This window comes from Mustela lutreola, chromosome 3 (genome assembly GCF_030435805.1).
Source record: "Mustela lutreola isolate mMusLut2 chromosome 3, mMusLut2.pri, whole genome shotgun sequence".
Classification (NCBI taxonomy): Eukaryota; Metazoa; Chordata; class Mammalia; order Carnivora; family Mustelidae; genus Mustela; species Mustela lutreola.
This window is the reverse complement of record NC_081292.1, coordinates 182,641,437-182,655,099: the sequence shown is the minus strand read 5'-3', so window position 1 is coordinate 182,655,099 and position 13,663 is coordinate 182,641,437. Positions and strand designations below refer to the sequence as shown.

Sequence of the window (13,663 nt, the reverse complement as noted above, 5' to 3'; positions counted from 1 at the left end):
TGTCGTCCTGGTCCTGGGGCCTTCACTTCTTTCATGTACCCAGGAGCTAGCATTCCTGAGCCTTCCTGTTCTGACCTCATGTTGCTACCTGTTCAGCCTTCTGGACTTCTCTTTCATGGATGGTAGTTCTTAGCGCTCTGTGAGGTGAGAGGTCTTGTGAGCTTTGCAAACCTCCTGCAGCCCCAGTGAAGGAGCCCAGATAATCAGTGGCTGTGGTCTGTGTCCATGCATCGAAGGGCACAATCCAGGGGAAGGCGGCAGGAGCTGTGATTTCCCCACAACACAGAGGGGTTCTGCTTACCCCTTTTGCAGTCTCTGATCAGCAGGGTCTGGCTCACAGGTCACAAGGACACACACAGTCTGGTGGCACGGCAGGTGGATTTCAGGAGCAGTCACCCCTGTAGGATGGCCTTCTGGTAGGACCGCTGACGAAATTCTTGTAGTCTTACCTGAATCTGCCTCCCTCCCCAGGAGTCAGTAAAATGGCAATGTGGGGTGAGTGTTGACTGGGTAAACCGTGCCTACGAGGAACACGGGCATCCAAATTAGGAGGTATGCTCCTCCGGAAGCAGAGTGGCGTCCGGGAGAAGCATGCGGTGTGATAGTGCAGATCAGAAAGGTGCTTTTCCCCCCAGATTGTGCCCTTCCTCGGCCCCGCACCTCCTGGTAGCTACTGGCTCCCTCCCCAGCCCTGTGGTCTCTGGTTTCCTAGTAGCCGTGCCCAGTGAGCAGCCACCTGGCCCTGGGCTCTCTACCTTTGTTCTCTCCAAGTTTTGGAAGGACAGTTACCCTGCTTTGTGGCTCCTGGAGTTCTACATGGCAAGTTGGGATGGAGCCATGGAAAAGCCACCTAGAGGCCTGCCTGAGTTCAAGGCCACCCAGTAGATTGCTATGCTGGCAATGTGAAGGCCATGTTGACAATTGTGAAGAAAGCTTGGTGGCAATGTCCTGGGGTAGCACCTGCCACTCAGCAGGAAGGGGACATCAGAGTTGGGCCCAGCAGAGAGGTCCTGGCAGGCCAGCTAAACCCTCATGACAGGATTGGAGCCAGCTCCCTTGTCCGACCCACACGCACCGTGTCAGACCCGGGGATGAGGGCAGGATGTGTGGCCTTCCTCACAAAGCGAGCGCCCTGCTCCAGTATTTTTGGGGTGGCTGGTCCGGCAAGCCGTGCTGGTTTACTCCTTGGAAAGCCACTGCAGGTCTTCGGCCCGACATCTGAGGGTCCCCAGACGGCATCCCTGTAACGAGAGGGGACCGGCATTGCGAGAGCGTGGGCATGGGGGATAGGGGGAGGGCTGAGTTAAGTAAGTAATGAAAATAAGTGTCCTTGGTGGTTTAGAGCATGTTTGTGCAGACATTATTTTTCATTTCCATCCCATCACAGCATCTGAAGGTGTGCGTGTTTTACTGGGTGGGAAAAAGGAATGGGGCTTATGTTCCCCCTTCACCCTTGAGAGAAAATTGGATCTTGCTAGAGCATTCAGCGCACATGTTTAGCAGTGAATACCCATGGTATAAGGTATTCAGCTAAATAAGGACTTTGGGGGAAGTCATGAAATTTTTCCAAAGTTTAACTTTGGAACTATAGTAGGGTAAATGTCAGAACGTGTCTGCTGTTTTTCTAAGTTGATAACTCACACCCACTCCCTGCTTGGAGACCAGGGAGAAATACCGGGTATTTCTGGATTAATGGAGTGAGGATCTGGGGTGGGGGCACAGAGGGTGGTCCCTATTCCCGTTCACTTCAGGTTCACTCAGGATTGATCAGAAGCTACTTTAGAATGAATACTAATGAAGAGGTGGCCTTGTGATAGGAAGAGAACAGGGACCTTGTAGTCTGACCTTGGATTCTAATCCCAGTTCTGCTTTGTGACCTTGCACAGGTGATCTAACTTTTTAAAGTCAGGTGTTTAAGATTTAATTTATTTATTATAGAGAGAGCACATGAGTTGGGGGGAGAGGCAGGAGGCAGAGGGAGAGAGAGAATCTCAAGCGGACTCCGCAACGAGCGTAGAGCCCGATGCAGGGCTCATTCCCACTACTCTGAGGTCACCACCCAAGCCGAAGCCAAGAGTTGGATGCCCAAGCGACTGAGCTACCCAGGCACCCCTTAAGTCGGGTATTTTATTTTATTTTATTTTTTTATTTTTATTTATTTATTTTTTTTTTTTTTAGATTTTATTTATTTATTTGACAGAGAGAAATCACAAGTAGATGGAGAGGCAGGCAGAGAAAGAGAGAGAGGGAAGCAGGCTCCCTGCTAAGCAGGGAGCCCGATGTGGGACTCGATCTCAGGACTCTGAGATCATGACCTGAGCCGAAGGCAGCGGCTTAACCCACTGAGCCACCCAGGCGCCCAAGTCGGGTATTTTAAATAACATGAATATAATACCTACATTGCAGGGCTGTGAAAATTAAGCAAGGCATGGTAAAAGTATGTAGTACGTAAAGGGAACTTAATACATGGTTACTGCTTTCTCCATTTGCTGTCAAGCTCTGTTCTTTGGCTAGGAGATGAGGCATGAAATGGAAAACCCTTTCCACAAGGGAAGTGAAGCAGCTGAGACATTTTAGAGGGGAGGAAAGCCAAGACGGACTCCATATTACCTCATCATCCTCCACACAAACACTGCCAGCATTATTCAGTCTACTGTTTTACTCTTCATTGGGGGTTTCTTTGGTTAATGTTTTACAGAATACTTGGGGCGTCTGGGTGACTCAGTTGGTTAAATGTCTGCCTTCAGCTCAGGTCACGATCCCAGGGTTTGGGGATTGAGCCCAGCATTGGGCTTCCTGCTCCGCAGGAAGCTTGCTTCTCCCTCTCCCTCTGGCTGCTCCCCTGCTTGTGCTCTCTCTCACTCTCTCTCCATCAAATAAATAAAATTTAAAATATACATATTTTACAAAACACAAATTCCGTTGGACAGGAAACACATTAAGCATTGCAAGTATGTGAATTGAGTGCAATTATTCCATCCTATCCCAAGAGAAATCCCCTTTTTGATAGAAAAGGGAGGGCAAGGGAGCACTGGGGACCTGGTGGCTGGGAGGGGAAAGAGCGGGGTCCAGAAAGTGGGAGACCTTGAACTGGAACCGGAGCCAAAGAACATGCACAACATGTGCCAAGGGACAATTGTTACAGGTGCATTCCTAAGCTTTTGGGCTATTAAGGGCAACTATCCCTAAAACCAAGAGCAAACAGCACATGGTTTGCCCCTAGGCCAGCGAAGGATGTGGATAACCCAGCCCATGGTAAGTACTTCCACATCCCTGTCAGCTGAATTAGTTGAATAAGGGAGTCACCAAAGGCAGCGGGGGGACCTCCCCTTCTCCTTTCCTCTGCATTTGCCCTTTAAGACAAGATTAGGGATGCCTGGGTGGCTCAGTTGGTTAAGCAACTGCCTTTGGCTCAGGTCATGATCCTTTAGTCCTGGGATCCGTCCACATCAGGCTCCCTGCTCTGCTTCTCCCTCTGACCTTCCCCCTCTTACACACTCTCTCTCTCTTTCAAATAAATAAATAAAATCTTAAAAAAAGAAAAAGAAAAAGACTTAAGATTAAGCTGTGTACTTACTGGTTGAATCCCCCAACTGCTTTGAGACTTTTCAGAGATGTGTAGCTGAGGGACCTCTGTTTCAGGCCTTTTGGGACTCTGACCCAGCCTCTCAGACCTTCCAGGCCTTTGGACCCTGCCCCTGCCCCCACCTGAGCTGAGTTTGCCATCCTTGTTAATGTCCAAGGATCGATAGATGCTCTTCTGACATGACCTTTCATTAGCTTCGGAGCACTGAAAGCTGGAAGCAATCTTAATGTTGCTCTTGGCAGGTTGCCTACATAGATGAAAGCACACAAGAAAGATCGATAGTTACTTTCTAAAACCAGTTGGTGCTTTTGTTATAACGGACACAGCGCTAGGGACCGTCACTGGAAAAGCTAACACATTTGAAAACCTCTTTTCTCTCTGAGCTTCAGTTAGTGAAATGGGGAGACCAAAGCATACTTCATAGGGTAGTTACGAGGGTTCAATGGGAGGCAGGGGATGGATGTAAAGCACAAGGCAAAGTGATTAACATTTAGTGCAGATTTAAAATAGGTTCTAGGGGTGCCTGGCTGGCTCAGAAGAACATGTGACTCTTGATCTTGGGGTCATGAATTCAAGCCCCACATGGGGTATAGACATTATTTAAATAATACTTTAAAAAAAAATAGGGGTGCCTGGGTGGCTCAGTGGGTTAGAGCCTCTGCCTTCAGCCTAGGTCATGGTCTCAGGGTCCTGGGATCGAGCCCCACATCGGGCTCTCTGCTTAGCAGGGAGCCTGCTTTCCCCCACCCCCCCACCTGCCTCTCTGCCTACTTGTGATCTCTGTCTGTCAAATAAATGAATAAAATCTTTAAAAAATAGATTCTAAAATAAGATATCACCGCCCAAAACACTTCTAAACCTGATGATTTCATCAAGATAATTAGCTCAGAAAGATGCAACCCTTTAACATTAGCTGTCAGGAAAGTGCATTTAAACCATAATGAGGCAGGTTCAGTGATTTGTTATATATACCTCAGGAAGAGCCAATGGGATGAAGCTACCATTTAGGATTATAACTGAACCTCTAAGTCAGAATGTTATTGAAGCCAAATGAGAGGGCATCTTGCAGGGGCACCCCGGGCAGCATCCTGAGTGGAGAGCCACTCCTCCAGAGACGCAGGTGTGGCTGGAAAGGGAGCCTCATCCTTGCACGCCAGGCAAGGCACATTCAAGGAGAACCTCGGGTTAAGCTATTTGTAGAGGACCTGCTTCTGGGTCTAGGTTGCTGTGTAGCTGAACAGTTCCCTCCTTGGGATCTATTGAAAGTTAGCCCTTGACATAAGGGAGTGGGGGTAGGAAGGAGGCAAAACAAAAGAAAACCAAAATACAGGAAAAACTACAAGAAGACACCATTTATGTAGTAGGGTGGGTCACATGAAAAAGACTGAAAATACAGAGCAACCGGAATGCATACATTGCTGGTGGAAATGCAAAATGGTACATCAGGAAACAGTTTCATAGTTTCCTGTAAAGTGAAACATACTCTTGGAGTGAATTTCTGGGTCATATGCTAATATGCTATATTAGTATATGACCATGCTATATTAGCATATGACCCAGCAGCCCATTCCTGCACGCAAATGTTCATAGCAGCTGTATTTGTAGTAGCAAACACTTGGAAATGACCCAAATATCCAACAACTACTGAGTAAACAAACTGTGACATATCTGTTCAATACTACTTAGGTATAAAAAATAAGTAAACTGGGTGGCCTGGGAGGCTCAATCAGTTAAGCGCCTGACTCTTGACTTTGGCTCAGGTCATGATCTCAGGCGCCTGAGATCAAGCCCCGCATAGGCTCTGTGCCCGGTGTCGAGCCTACTTAGGATTCTCTCTCTCCCTCTCCCTCTGCCTCTCCCTGCCCCCTGTCCTGGCATACACACTTACATTCTTTCTCTCTCGCTCTTTCTCAAAATAAAATAAAATAAAATAAACTGATGCATGCAACAATATGGAGGAATCTTAAGAGCACTGTGCTAAGTCAAAGAAGCCAGAAACAAAGAACTATGTATTTTTTAAAAGATTTTATTTATTTATTCATTTATTTGAGAGAGAGCGAGAGAGCTCAAGAAGGAAGAAGGTTAGAGGGAGAAGCAGACTCTTCTCTGAGTGGGGAGCCTGACACGGGGCTCGATTCCAGGACTCCAGGATCATGACCTGAGCTGAAGGCAGCCCCCCAACCAACTGAGCCACCTAGGTGCCCCAGAACTCTATATGTTATGATTCCACTTATATAACATTATAGAAAAGACAAACTGCCTTGTAGCAGTTACAGACTTCGGAAATCGATGGGAAGTGCTGGCCCGAAGGAAGGATGGATGGTGAAGCCAAAAAGAGTAAAATATATTAGAAGATTGACAAATGTGACAGTGAATTCATCGTATGGTCAAAGGTACCCTAACAGTTATAAAGTAATAATTAAATGATTTAGAAACGATTTTTAGTGGTTTTTTCCCCATATAAGGGGAGATGTGTTTTTCCTACACATTTCCTAAAAAATGTGTTTTTCCTACACATTGTCCCTCACTGAAAACAATGAAATAGATAGTACATGGCCAAACAAAAATTTTTGCCAGTTGTCAAAAGAAATTCCCAACACCATTATTTGGTGATTTGTGGCACATCTCCAGATTTCTGGGTTTTCCTTTTTCTTTCTTTTGTCTCAATATATATTTCAGGAGCACTTGAGTAGTGCAGTCCATTAATCAGCTGACTCTTGGTTTCGGCTTAGGTCATGATCTCATGGTCGTGGGATCGAGCCCTACATCAGGCTCTACTCTGAGCATGGAGTCCGCTAAAGATTCTTTCCCTCTCCAAAATAAATAAAATCTTTTTAAAATAAAGATCTATTTTATTCATACCACTCTAAATAAAACTGCTTCCTTTTACTCTAGAATAAAATGGCCTACATTTATACTTACAGATTTCCTACGGATTACATAGCCACGATATATCCCAGAGATGCAGCTGTAAAAAAAAAAAAAAAAAAAAAGGAGAGACTTCATAAAATGGAGTCTAGAAGTTCAAACTGCAAATTAGATTTTATTTTATTTATATGAGAAGCCAAATTCAAGACTAGGGTTATCCATCATAGCAATCAACCCGTAGCTAATTAATCCTTCAGAGATATCTGTAATATCTTAAATTCTACGGAGATACCTGTAATATCTCCTTAAAGAGAGTTGTCAACTCCCATCTAACATCTATCTTGACAACTCTCTCCCCTAATACTGGAGATGGTAAACCAACTCCTCAGTATAAAAGATAACATATGTTGGGAGTCAAGAGCAATTTTTAAGGGAGACAGCAATCAAGAATGTTTGCTAATTTAAAATCAATGTGATTGGGGCGCCTGGGTGGCTCAGCGGGTTAAAGCCCCTGCCTTCAGCTCAAGTAATGATCTCAGGGTCCTGGGATGGAGCCCCACATCGGGCTCTCTGCTCAGCAAAGAGCTTGCTTCCCCCTCTCTCTGCCTGCCTCTCTGCCTACTTGTGATCTCTCTCTGTCACATAAATAAAATCTTTTTAAAAAAGTTATTTAAAAAAATCAATGTGATTATTTCAGCCAAGATAAAGTAACATGGACTAGATTTGCCCTCCCCCATGAAACAACGAAAAAATGGACAAAATATGAAATAATGATTTTCAGACACTGGACATCAGGCAGCATACGACAGTGACCTGAGAGATGGGAAACAAAAAATATGATTCTTGTGGTTGCCCAGCTTACTACCTGGAGAGAGTTTCTAGACCAAGGCTCGAGGAACTGGACCCCAGGTGGAGCTTGGCAGAGCCCCTGAGCTAAAGAAGGGGAACTAGTCGTTGGGAGGCCAGGAATTCACAGGTGAATTCCCAAAGAAGAGTGCTCCACACAAGAGAGGGACAGGGATAGGGCTCAGGAGAACTACAGCAGGTCCCTTTTGAGCCTTTGGCTGAATTCTGATCAGCACATGCATGAGAAAAGCCTGGGGGTGACTAAGGGAACAATCCTCAGAACTCATATAGGGACAGGAATAGATTGTGTTCCCCCTAAAGTAGAAAAATGTATAATTCATGGGACTTCAGATGGAACATTCAGAGGGTTTTACCTTGATAGCCGAGAAAAATTAGTCCTAAGTCTGTTCTAATCCCACCTAACAGAATTTAAAATCTACATGGTTGAAATCATTTATTTCCCTTCTTTGGAGATGGTTAACTTTCCATCTGGTCCCTCAATAAATATTCATTAAGTAACTGTGAAGTTGACTAGAAATGTTTACTTTGTCTAGATTTCGGCATCCAACTCCCCAGTTATACAGATGCAAGGGAAGACATGGATGAGACCATCACAGAAGTGGACTAAGGTGTATCATTTGTTGGGGAGCCAGAATATCCCATCCCCTTCAAGATCCTTCCAGCTGAACTAAGAATCAAGTTGTCATCAGACACAGAAGATCAAACCTAACAGTGTTCATACCGGGAATCCAAACCGTCATGGAAATTCCAAAGACAAGCAGAACGAGATATATACGTCATCCTGAACTAAGGAGAAGGGGGTTGGGGTCTGGGGTTTCAGAGGGAAGAAATGCAGTTCACAGGGCAGTGAGCAGGACAAATGTTGGTAATTGGATATTTTCACTGCCATACAGATGGGTCACTTAGATAAAACTTATCTTGGGTAATAACCATTATTTTGGGAAAGACCCCCAGTTTAAATTCTTCTAAGTAGTTCAGGGAAGGGCCAAAGTCCCTGTAGAGCCTGCAGGGTCTTAATCGCCTTCAGCTCCAAATAATCATCATGCCAGAGTGACCCATCTCGGGGCCCCCTGCCCTGGGGCCCTCCACGCTCGATTTCTATTTTCTCCTCTATCTTGCCTGTGTTCCATTTAGCAGCAGATGAATCCAGGATAAAACTAAAAAATCAAATGTCCCCCGTAAGTGTTTAGAGCATGCGATGGTGACTCTCATGGCACCTCGGAGGCGGGAGGCTGCTTTAGGACGAAATGGAACATCTCTTTCCCAGTTACTGGCTGTCAGAGACTCATTGAAATGGATGAGGAATGCAAACTTCCTACCTTTTATGAGATGTGTACAGCCACGTAAGTCACTGCCGATGATCTGGGTGATGAATGGAAGGTTTTGTGGTTTGGAGCAACGGCGGCAATGGCAAACAAGTCTTCCCCACAAAGCAGGCGCTCTTGACCCATGGCCGTGTCCACCTGCTGCTGGGTAAGGAGCATTCCTGCTACAGACCAGGGAAGACTGGAGAAAGAAACACAAATCTGTTCAGAGTTGCATTCTGGATGACAATATCAGGCTTCTCAACTTGGTCATTGCAAAAAAAAAAAAAAAAAAAAAAAAAAAAGCAGAGAAAGATATTCCTGAACTCGCTGATGGTAATACTGTGCCTTGTCATCCGGGACTCGGAAGAGCCAGCAGAAGCCACAAACCTCTCTGAAGAAACAGTGTACTGAGGAACATAGGAAGAGGTTGCAGAATGTGCTCAACTTTTGGCAAAGAGAATGAAGGAGGACAAAGAAAAGCACCAGGAACAGGTTGCCGAGAGACGGCGGCTGTCCTCCCTGACGGCTTCTACCTCCAAGTCTGAGTTCAGTCAAAAATGAGATTTTTTTAAAAAGCATGATTTTATTTATTTATTTGAGAGAGAGAGAGAATGAGAAAGGGGGAGGGTCAGAGGGAGAACCAGACTCCCCACTGAGCTGGGAGCCCGATGCGGGACTCAATTCCGGGACTCCAGGATCACGACCTGAGCCAAAGCCGAAGCCAAAGCGAGCCACCCAGACACCCAAGATTTTTCTAAAAGTAACAAATAAATAAGATCAGACATCAGATCTCAAAAAAAAAAAAAAAACCCAAAACAAAACAAATAAAAGTAAACAAAACAACGCCCCCAAACCAAAAAGCATGTATGTGAGGACAGCACCGGAAACTGTTCCCTTCCTCATTTTGAACAAACAGTGTGCCCATTGTTTGGTAGCATCACTGCACTCTTGTTATACAATGATCCACAAAACGTCATTCAGGCATTGCTCCTCCCAGAGACTATGCTGGTGATCTTTCTACCCATGGCATTTGCTCCCCACTCATTGTTGCTGTTCATTAACTGTGAATTTGAAAAATTCAGTCATATCGGGGCGCCTGGGTGGCTCAGTGGGTTAAATAAAGCCTCTGCTTTTGGCTCAGGTCATGATTCCAGGGTCCTGGGATCGAGCCCCACATCGGGCTCTCTGCTTGGCAGGAGCCTGCTTCCCCCTCTTTCTCTCTGCCTGCCTTTCTGCCTCCTTGTGATCTCTATCTGTCAAATAAATAAATAAAATCTTTAAAAAAAAAAAAAGGAATTCAGTCATATTGTTGGAATTATAAGTTAGTCCTCCAAGGTTGGTCTCATAAAACTTCTGTTGAAATTGTGGGTTTGGAAATGGAAGCTGGTTCTTTGGTTTTATTCTTAACCTCCCATTTATTCTAGTGCATACCCTCTGTCATGGGTCTAGCCAAACCCTCTACCATCCTTCCAATCATCTGCAAATGTTCTAACAAGCTTCTAGGAGTCTTGGGGGTACAGATTATATGCACAGGTATGGGCACGGGCATAGAATCTAGTTTCTCTGTGGAGTGTCACGCCTAATGTCCCACTTAGCTCCTATCTGACTTCAGTACTGGGCTGGGCTGGGTCTCTTTCTCTCTCTCTTTCCTTCCCTTCTTTCCCTTCTTTCTCCCCTCCCTTCCTCCCTCCATAATTATTTTATGGTGGGGAAATTTATGTAACATCAAATTGGCCCCTTTCACCATTTGAAATGTACAACTCCGTAGCATTAGACTTTGTTATTAATTTTGTTACATAATTTTGATCGCTACCACTTTGTTACATAATTATGATCACTACCTCCTGCCAAATATTTCATCACCCCCAACAGATGGCTAATGTGGGAGGTTGTTTTTTCCAGAGGGGACTTGCCGCAATTTCTTTGGGAACACATGTAATTAATTAATTCCACAACTGGGCTTGCCATTCTTCCATTAGGAATTGGAGTCTGATTTCCCCCACCAGGAATCTGGGAGAGCATGTCACCCTTCTGACTAAAGAGCAAGGCAAACATCTGAAGCAGGGTAATAAAAGATCAGGCAACTTTTGCCTTATTCTTTGGAACCTTCCTGGTTGCAGCCCTGAGCGGCCAAGGGGTAAGTCCTACTACCCCAAAGCTGCTTTGCTACAAGGAAGCCAAGCCACGCAGAAAAGCCATGTGAGGACAGTCTGCAAGATAATCCTTGCCCCTGAGTCATCGGGCAATTCCAGATTCTTCCAGCCCTCGGCCTTTGAATCTCTGACTGAGGTCTCAGACACCATTAAAGAGAAACAAGCCATTCCTGCTGTGCCCACTCCGGACTCCCCTGTCTCACAGGATCCGTGCCCATAACACAGCCGTTGTCAGTTTAAGTCGCTGAGTGGACAGCTTGTTACACAACGGTAGTGGAAGTCTAATATAAATTGGTTTTAATGCCTAATGCTAGCTATGCTAGGACACGTGAGCTCCATTTACCCTTTCCTGCCTCTTGCATTATTATTGCCATACTGTGACTTACGGGATATACCTAGTCTTGCAGATGACCAAAATATATTTCTCATATACATTTGGTCTTTATCCATGGTTCCTGGCTCACAGTGCTCAAGGTCCGAGGAATTTCCTGAGCAGTAAGAACAATGGGAGAATCTTTTGCTATAATATTTGCTCTCTGGTCCTCAGTTCCTGAAACCACTCCAGAGCTGTAAAGGTGCAACGTGCACCGTGTGGTTGCTTTCGTTCTTTTAAAAAAGATTTTATTTATTTGTTTGACAGAGAGGGAGAGAGTACAAGTAGGGAAAGCAGCAGGCAGAGGGAGAGGGGGAAGCAGCGTCTCCACTAAGCAGGGAGCATGAAGCGGGGCTCCATCCCAGGACACTGCAATCATGACCTGAGCAGAGCGCAGCCAATTAATGACTGAGCCACACAGGTGCCCACGTCTTATGTTTCTAATGAGCCCCTTTCCACCCCAGCTGGGTTAACATTCATAAGGTAACTTTGGAAACACCTAAGAATGGAGGCTAGTTGCTAGGGGAACCAACCATGAATAGAGGATTGGAATTTTCAGTCCCCACCCCTGATTTCCAGGGAGGTTGACTCAATCACCAGCGGCCAATGACTTAATCAACATGCCTCTGTAATGAAGCCTCCAGAAAAACCCCAAAGGATGGAGTTCAGAGAGCTTTCAGTTTAGGGAACCAGAAGGCTTCTGAAACATGCCACCATCCTGGGCCCAAAGTCCATGGGGACTCCTTTGTTCTGGACATTGTCCTATGTTTCTCTTCATCTGGCGGTTGGTTTATCTCCTTTAAACTTCTTTGTAATAAACTAGCATCCTAGTGAATAATTGGGTTTCTTGAGTTCTGGGAACTGCTCCAGCAAATTAATCAAAGCCCAAAACCTGGGACCCTCTGATTTAGAGCAGAGATAACAACCTGCTCTTGGGACAGGCATCTGAAGTCTAAGGATGGGGTCACGGGAACCTCCAAACTGTTGCTGGGTGGTCAGAAGCCCAGATCACCTGGGCTTGAGTTCAGTATCTGCAGGGGTGGGCGGCAGTCTTGTGGGACTGAGCCCCTCACATCTGAAATCTGATGCTGTCCCCCCAAGCCATAGATAGTGTCAGAATCTAGCTGAGCTGTAGGACACCCTGCTGGTGTCCAAGCACTACGTGATGGTGGTCCCTCCCAACTCCCCACCCCACCGACTCATTGGAATTAGGTGAGCAGAACATCTTGTTTAAAATTACATTTTAGGGGCGCCTGCTGGCTCAGATGGTTACGCGTCTGCCTTCGGCTCAGGTCATGATCCTAGTGATCCTGGGATAGAGCCCCGCTTCATGCTCCCTGCTCAGCAGGGAGTCTGCTTCTCCCTCTTCATCGGCCTCTCCCCTGCTTGTGCTCTCTCACACTTTCTATCATATAAATAACAATTTAAAAATAAAATAAAATTACATTTTAATTCTATATATATCATAAGACTGCTGAAAGCAATACTCTGCTTTTTGGAGGCTTTTCTTCTTTGTTTTTCAATCTCTCACTTTGCCACTTTAGAATCTGGCAAATATCCCCAGAGAGAAACTAGCTGTGTGCTGGGAGTCCCCTCTAAGTTCTGCCAACATTCTTTCTAGTTTCTCTGTCCCGCCTAAGTGGCTCTCCTTGAAATTAAAGCCTGGACTTTCAACCTCCAGCCTGTTTCGAGAATTTCCAAATGCTCCCAGCATGAAAATACCTGTAGGGATCAGCTAGACATTCTTTCCCTCAGTGGCTTCATCCCTCTGGACCTGCTACCCGAAATGTGGTCTGCAGGCCAGAGGTCTTGTGGTGACCTGGGAGCTTGTTAGAGTTGGAGAATTCTGGCCCTCCTCCAGACCTCCTGAATCAAAACTTCCTATCCATGGTGAACAGAGCCCTGGCTTTAGATTAAACACAACACCCTGATAAATTACAATAATGGTAATCATTACTCGAGTGATGAACTTTACTTATATTATCTTTCATCCTCACAACAGCCCTGTAAATTTGGTATGCACCACTCTTATTTAATTCTTGAGAACTGAGGCTCATTCAAGGGGTTATGTAACTTGCCCAGAGTGTCCTAGCTTGTAAGTAACAAAGCCAGGACTGTGTGTCCATTACAACCCACAGGCTTTATGCCCTGAATATTTTTATCTTATGACAAAAAATTCATTTAAAAATTAAGACAGCATCCAGAAAAAGTATAAAGAATAAAAGTCACATAAAATTTACCACCATTATTAATTTTGGTATGTGTATCTCCAATTGTGTGTGTGTGAGAGAGAGAGAGGGAGGGAGAGTAGAATTGTTGAAATGGTTTTGTAACTTGTTTTTGTTTCTTCTTCATGAAACATTGTGAGCATTTTAATACAACCCTTGCTCTTTTCGCCATATCATGCTACCTCTTGTTTCAATAAACTCTTTTGTGTCAGGGTTGGGAGCCCCATTCAAGTGTCAGAATATAACACTCCCAGTGGCTCCCTTTTGCGTGGGGGGCCCTC

General features: G+C 45.3%; 1 long non-coding RNA gene across 1 annotated transcript; it reads right to left on the bottom strand.

The window, feature by feature from the left end:
* Positions 1-114: 114 nt before the first annotated feature.
* On the bottom strand, positions 115-3,681 carry LOC131827448 (uncharacterized). Its single transcript, XR_009352030.1, has 3 exons — positions 3,578-3,681; positions 1,076-1,241; positions 115-521 (listed from the first exon to the last, which is right to left on the bottom strand). It is a non-coding gene; the product is annotated as an uncharacterized LOC131827448 (long non-coding RNA).
* Between the last annotated feature and the right edge of the window lie 9,982 nt (positions 3,682-13,663).